This window comes from Curcuma longa, unplaced genomic scaffold, assembly GCF_044706935.1.
Source record: "Curcuma longa cultivar G26 ecotype Majalengka, Jawa Barat unplaced genomic scaffold, ITB_CL_G26_1.1 contig_25728, whole genome shotgun sequence".
Lineage (NCBI taxonomy): Eukaryota > Viridiplantae > Streptophyta > Magnoliopsida > Zingiberales > Zingiberaceae > Curcuma > Curcuma longa.
The window spans coordinates 137-7,961 of record NW_027432865.1 but is presented as its reverse complement, the minus strand read 5'-3'; the positions used below and the strand labels follow the sequence as shown (position 1 = coordinate 7,961).

At 35.1% G+C, this 7,825-nt stretch overlaps 1 pseudogene; it reads right to left on the bottom strand.

The window, feature by feature from the left end:
* Positions 1-4: 4 nt before the first annotated feature.
* Positions 5-6,443, bottom strand: LOC141818718 (protein ESSENTIAL FOR POTEXVIRUS ACCUMULATION 1-like; annotated as a pseudogene).
* Positions 6,444-7,825: the final 1,382 nt, after the last annotated feature.

Genomic DNA, 7,825 nt, shown 5'->3' with positions numbered 1-7,825 from the left:
CAAGATTATCAGGAACTGTATTTGCATTGTTGCCCCATCTATAATTTTTAGGCCGTGAATCATTGGAGATTGGAAGGTCTCTTCCTGAGATGAACTGTTGTTCCTGGTTCAGGTTAAATGGAGAGGCATTTCTTGCAAAATCATAATTGCCAATCAAATTCTCCACAGAACCTGGAATTGTTGATGAAAGGGGCTTGTTTTGGTTACCTTCTAGTTCAGACCAAAACAAACCAAGAGGATTCAAGTCACCGCCTCTTTGAAGATTATGATTAGCTATACTACTATTTCCAGTTTCAGTATACATAGAATGATGACCGCTCATGGAACTTGATAGAGCAATGTTGTGATTACCAAGTTCTCCCTCTTGCTGTTTCTCCATGTTGCTTGAGGATCTACCTTTGTACAACACAACTGCAAACAGTCTTAATCAGAAACTAGGATGTTTGATGAAGAAGTAAGAAAGTATAGATAGACAAGTTGTTCTTATTATACAAACCTTCTGCATCTTGCCCAGTAAAATCAGGCAAGTTGAGACCTTCAGTGGTCATATGCAGTGATGCTTCTCCGTTGGAAAAGGGTAACCTGGCCTTCTTAAAATCTAGCAAAGTTCCATTTTCAAGAACATCAAGTTTTAAAGGATAATCCAGAGAATCCAGAGACAAGGTTTGTTGGTGATCCTTTGAAGCAAAAGAACCACCCACAAGGGAAGGGCCAAGTTCATTCCTTGTAGCATCCAAAGTTTCAGAATTTTCACCAAGGTGGATATTTGAGATAGAATGGAGCTTCAGTTTCAAATGAGGCATAACTTCACCTAAAGGCTGAAAAGGTGTGCCCTCAGGAGCATCAGATGAATACACAGGTAAATCTATGCCAAAGAAGCCTTGTTCAAACCAGGAGATGATATCAAGACCTAGAAATGGCCCTTGTATATCACCTTGTGGGTCTAGGTAATACAAGCTCAATTCCTCAGGACTGCGTAATTTGTTACTTGTCTTTCTATTTTCAAATTTGTTATCATTAGGAACCTCCACATGAGGCACATCAAACTCCGTATGTGACTTATCTGTTACCTCGGCACTAACCTCAAATGGGATAACGAAATCATCTCCTAAGTTGATGTTTTTCAAAACATCTAGATGACTTAATTGGTCACTGATATGTATCCCTCTCATCATACCATCATTTGTATCAGAATTCTTAACATCAGCACAAAGTGAATCTTGTTTATCTAGAAACACATCATGGCTTGTAGCAGCCTTTGGGGCCAAAGCATCAGGACCAACCAAATTAATCAGAGAATCCACAAGAATGTCATTGTGTTGTCCTTGTTGAGAATTCAGATCTGAAATGAAAAAGAAAGGTTTAGTTTGTTGATTATAATAGTCAAAACAGAGCTTTAACCAACACATGGAAACTGATCCTCATGACCTTTGAATTCTTCCGCTGATTCCATTTTATCATGTTTACTTTTCGATTATGCCCTTCTCATCACCTACATGAAAAATATACTAGTTTCAATAATCATAGTACAAGATAGGAGTATGAAGGCAAGTTTCACACCTATATTAGTTTTGTTAGTTCTTGCCATTTTTTCCTTACCTAAGTTTGCTCCAATGCTGTCGACCTTCCCTTCCCAAATCTCTTTCAAAAGAACCTTTTAAGATAACAAATGTGAATCCCATTAGTCAGTTATGAACCTCTAAGAAAACAAAAAAAAACTAGTTTTAACTATAAAAATACTGAAGGATGGTGCCAATAGCAAATGCCACACAGCAAGTAATCTCACATAGGACCCTGCACGTTGGCGGTCATCTCCATACTCATATCATAGGAACTTGTTGATGTTCACTAGGTACATTTGGCACCAGTTTGAACATAGTTTAACAAGTCGTCCATTTTATTACTAATTAAAACATGTAAAAAGGCCCACTTTGAAAAAAAACAAGCTTCCAAATGGATAATAATAACTAATGAAGTACCACTACCAAAGACCAGCATTTTCATAGTAGGAGAAGTAGCAAATAAGAATTATCTAAATGATCTTCAAGTTAGGAAATGTGAAGTTAAGAACCAGCTGAGTTCAATTAGTTCCAAAAAAATTAAGATAATAGAAATAGTTCAATCTCATCCGCATCATTAAACAATGTTAGTCTCAATTAACCTTCATCTCTCTAAGCATTTTTAACTATACTAAAATTTTCTAACAACTTTCATTCAATTGTAATCAATTAGATTTTTCCACTATATAATTTAATAGTCATCTTTGTTCACATACATATCATCATTAACTCATCTTCTCTTATTTTTCATCAATTAGAGTTGCACCAAATTGTCCTCAGTTGGTAATATTTTTCATTACATATTTTAGTAATGTCATATACCAACCCAAAATGTTTGGGACAAATATGGCTTGATGATGAAACTGATGAATAATAGTATACGTCCTAACTCTAGCATTAATTTTGTACCTTGTCTCAACCTATTTGTATCCTGAAAATATCAAGATATTGGCATACAAATTCAGATATACCTTTTCCTCTGAGTCAGGTGTGTCAAAGGCCAAAGGAGTTACAAAGGTAGATGTTGTTACTGGAGGAGCATCCTCAAAGTCCACAGGGGTAGCATCAAAACTGTCTTCTGCTTCCTGTAAATATCAAGAAGCTTCCCTCTAGGATAGCAGAACTCAGGCTCAGTTACTGGGATTGCACCAATTAGCCTCACACCAGCAAATGAACTTCCCAGCTGCAATACTGCAACAGAGTTTGATCTTCCCCTGCCACGAGCAAAACCAGAATTTGATGAACTGTCCACACGATCTCTTTCAAAACCAAATCCAGGAGCAGCACGAACAGAGGAACCCCCAGAATGAACATCCTGACGATGCCGCGGCCTCCATTTATCACGAGAATCAGTTCCAGAGAGTGAGCGGAGGCTAGCAGAAAAAGACTGCTTTTCAGTATAAGAATCTTCTTTCTCTACTTCCACTTTCTTCTCTATCCGTGACTCCTTGTCTTTGTCCTCTGGGCCCCATCTTGATGACCACTTGCTATCCCGGCGATTTTCATTTCCCATACCACGGTTAGGAACTTCATGCAACCTCTCAATTGAAGACAGAGTCCTAGATTCGAGAGGTTCTTTAACAAGGGCATTCTCAGGTCGACGATCACCTTTGCGATACTCAATTTCTCGTTCTCCTTCCTTTTTGCGTTCTCTCCTAGCAAGCAAGCTAGTCTCTCTCTCTTCTTCGCGCCACCGTCGATTACTATCAATATCAGATACATTTTTTCTCCATTCTTTCTTGTCCTGTGATCCATCCAGACGCCCAGATATCTTTCTGAATAGAATCAGGCAAGGTTCCAGATGGTAGTGAACTTGGTGGCCGAGTATCCTACAACAAATAAATCAGTGTCAGGAATATACGAGCATATTTAGAATGACTTGCAAGTGAATAACCTTATTATGAGAATAAAGTAAATAATTACAAAGATAAATTGTCTAAAAGTGCAATCTTGATCATGTTACAAATTGCACTGTATGGGCCTTTAAATCATTAAAATACCCCAGAAATACTTGGGCCTGGGCATATGCATTAGATATGTTTTGTTAGTTGACACTATCATGAAAAGAATTAGAATGAAGCGCAGAAAAAGATATCATCGATGACAAGCTATGCTATGTGTTTGAGTTTGTCGGAAACAAGATATAACAGGTAATCACCATCATTGAGTCGTGTAAGTCCCTAAATCTGATAGAGAATATGAATGGCATATATTTGATCAAAAGTGGAAAAACACGGCAAAAGGGATCAAGCAGAGAATGCTCATTCTAGACCACTTTACAGATGAGAAGAAATCAGAACATAGCAGAGTTATTGAAATTTTTAATCAAACTAAAAAAGCAATAGCTTGGACTCTTGATATTGTTTCAAGCATCCAGTACACTTGATCAAAATTCAACATCCTTACTACTGCAATATAATAAACATAAATGAATTTTAGACAGGTCAAAATTATGATTATCTCCACTTCAAGAAAAGAAACACTAAAACAAGAGTGTAAAACACTATATATGACCTTAAACAAAATCAACAACAAACTTTACCAAAAAAGAGAATTGATAGAAAGGTGTTCCAACTAACACGTAAATAAATGATGGAGCCCTCTGTTGTAACACATAATAAAAAACAAGCCTTATTCTGGCAACGTTTTTTTTCCATCTCCAATTAATTCAAGAGAATTTGCTTAGACATTTTTATAATGAAAATCTTTCTAAGACTCTTTTAACTGCTCTTGAAGCACTAATAAACCCAGAATTTTAACTGGACTACCATTAGACACACTATACCTTTCCTTGATGAGTTTCCCTCATTTTACAATAGTAACAGCAGAACTAGGTTTCAAGAATGGGTCTTTGGCAGAATGCCCATGCCTCTACCACCACAATAGTGGTGCCTTATGTTGGCACCAAATTGTGCATATTGCTTGTGTTTATATCATTTCTGATTACACCGCACATAAATTTCAATGTCAACATCGAAATTTCTTATTGTTTCTTAGCAATCAAGATTAAATTGCATAAAATGTATTTTACCTTGTAACTTATACAACTGCTCATCTAATTAAAAAAGCACATGATGATCACACAAAGGAAGCAACAACCTTTAGCACTCTACCCCCAAAACTTTTATCCCTTAGATAATATTTTTGTTACTTTCTCCTTCCTGTGAGAATGTACGATAAATGCTATTTTCAAGATCAGATTGAGATCCTTTGTGCAACCACTAAAGGATTCACGGGATCAGATTAGAAAATCATAGAACCAAAAAGTATTAGCAAGAAACAAAATATCTAAAAAAGATTGAATTGGCATCGCATACGATAAAATTAATCATGATTCCAGGAATAAAAAATCAATGACTAACATGTAAAGGAATGTTAATACTGCCAAAGCTAACCTTGCTGTCACCAGGTTTAGCATATAGCCACTGAGGAGACAGAGGAATATTATTTTCTGGATTCACCTGATCTGCAACATGCAAACACATTCAGTTGATGTAATAGTATTACAAAATAAGTCACAAAAACCAGAATACATTCCAGTGTGGAGAAGAAAGTCACAACAATAGTAACATCAGGGAAGAAGAATTCTAATTCCAAAGGTTCTTATCTAAGGAAACTACCAATCATCAGGAGACAGGATTTCTGGTTTGAAAGCATATGAAGGCCTATGTAATACAAACTATTTGGGAAGAAAAATGAAAATCATTGCACAATAATTTGTAAACAAAAGGATGATAAGGAAGATGTTTCTATGAGGAACACTATCATAAGGCCTGCCACTATGGACACGAAGTAACATAAATAAAGAAACTAAAATTTTCTAATCATATTTTCTGCAATGAGCATAAATGTTTGACCTACATTAGGCCTTTTCAACCAATCAAGTTGGATGGTCTTTAACAATCTAATACTGTTAGGATGCCAAGTACCCTCCCCAAAGGAAGAGAACTGTTCTGGGTAAGTAAACTATATGGCCACTATCTTATTAATTACTATAACTAAATATGAAGAATAATTAATACTTACAACACAAGGTTTATAGAGACTATGCATACATTTCTATGAACAAACTCATAATAGATGCAGTTATACAAAATTCGATAAAATCCATGACGATTTCCCTCAGCATTTCCACTAATACGAGTCTACAAGAGCAAAATAATTGATCCAATAAACACATCCATCTTTTTTTTTTTTAATAGAATCCACAAACGGCACAAAATAGCCAACAAATCTACTTCAAAAATCCAGGCATCAACTATTAGCATTTAACTTACCGGTCTAAACAGATGCGCAACTCTCAGGAATGTCGCTCAAACAAGTAACTCTTTTCGTATACATATCACACTTATTTTGCTCCTGAATACTCGATAAACCACAATAAATCCACGACGCGCGAGGACAACGAAATTCGAACACGCGCAAATTTTTAAACTAAAAAAACAAAACCCTAAAAGCACACTTCCGGCTGGATGTAAGAAATCGGAACCCGCTAACAAAAAATCGGGAAACCTAAAAGAAAATGGAGCGTTTGGGTATCACCTTTCCCGGCCCACACCTCCTCGGTCGGCTTTGTGATGAAAAGATCATCCGGCAGATCCACGTTGCCGCTCGCCATCCGCACAGCACCTGATGCAGTAAGATGCAGAGATCCGGACCCGAGAGCCCGGATTAGCTTTCCCGAAGGCGAAAGAGGCAGCGAATCGGAAGGAAACCGAGGGATCTATAGGGCTATCAAAGGAACAGACGAGAAGAAAGGTTTAGGGATTGGAGATCAGTGAAAGGAGATTGAGAACGAGAGGGAGGAGCGTTCGATGAGCGATCAGAAAGGAAGGCTGAAGGATTGGAAGACGAGATCGCCAGGAGCGCCGAACAGGAGAGCGAGACAACGAGCACGATGGGGAGAAGATAGATTAGTAGACCTTTTTTATGCATTTTGTTACCGAAAATACACCAGTAACGAATTTTTCATTTTCACCCACAGTGTTTTCTTTTTCCCAAATCCACCCTTGTAGCTTTAAAATCATAAGGAAGTCCGCAAAATCTGGAAAATTTTATTTTATCCCCTTGATAAGTAAATTGAGTATTCAGAGATTATCAATTATAATTTTCTGATTTACCTCCTCATAAATGATCAATCTCAATTAAATGAATTATTCATTAAAATTAATTTATTTTAACTAAATATACGAATAATATTCATACATAATAATTAATAAGTTTATAAATTATATTATCAATAAAATTCTTATTAAATTTTTAAACAGAAAAAAAATCTTAAAATAAATTTATAATAGCAAACTCATTAAACTACGTAATCTTTAAAATCTATAATTTCAAATGACCAAAGTTCAAATCAAACTCAAGATAAGAAAAAAATAAATTAAGTTTAAACACTTATTTCACAGTTTAGTTTACTAGCCCTGCTTAATTACCCTACTAAAAAGTTTGAACCATATAAAATTTAATTTGCCTTAACACATTTATAGCTCTACTCGTGGGTCGAGTCATCAATTTGAGTTGAATCCATCGGGATTACTTTGTAATATGCTCCGTTAAATAATTTAAATAGATTAAATTAACATATTATCAATTCATTTAAAAGTGGACATAAACAAACCAATCCATGTGGGTTACTGGTCCAAATAGGTCGATCCGTAATGGACTCGGATTGGTATGTGGGTAGAGAAGGAAAAATATTCAAAATTGGATTATGAATTTAGGTTGATATATGTATTTTATAGTATACGTTATGATTTATTTGTATCAATTATTTTGACTAATATATATATATATATATAAAGTGTGGAATTAAAAATAAAAAATTTTATTAAAACTTTTTTTGTAATATTTATCAAAATAATCAATTCAATAATATATATTTATATATATATTTATATTTATAATTTGATAGGCCAGCCTAGCCGCAATCCATTTTGAATTTGTTTAAGTTGAAAATTTCCTATCAGGATGACGAACCAACCCACTCTTGCCACGAAGCAACTCATCGGGCTCGACGCAAGTATTTTGACAAAAGAAATATTAATTACATCACATCTGTAAGAAATGTTTTTAACTACACAATAGCATATGTAATACCAATTATTGCTATTTTTTTGTTACATTTGTTTAAAATTTTATGTTAGTGCTTCCAATAATGATAGTAGTAGAAGTTTCAAATAATAGACAAGGTAGAGAGGACACTTGTCTAAAAATTTAAAAATATTTCTGAAAAATACTGGAAAACAAATTTTTGAAAAAAAAAA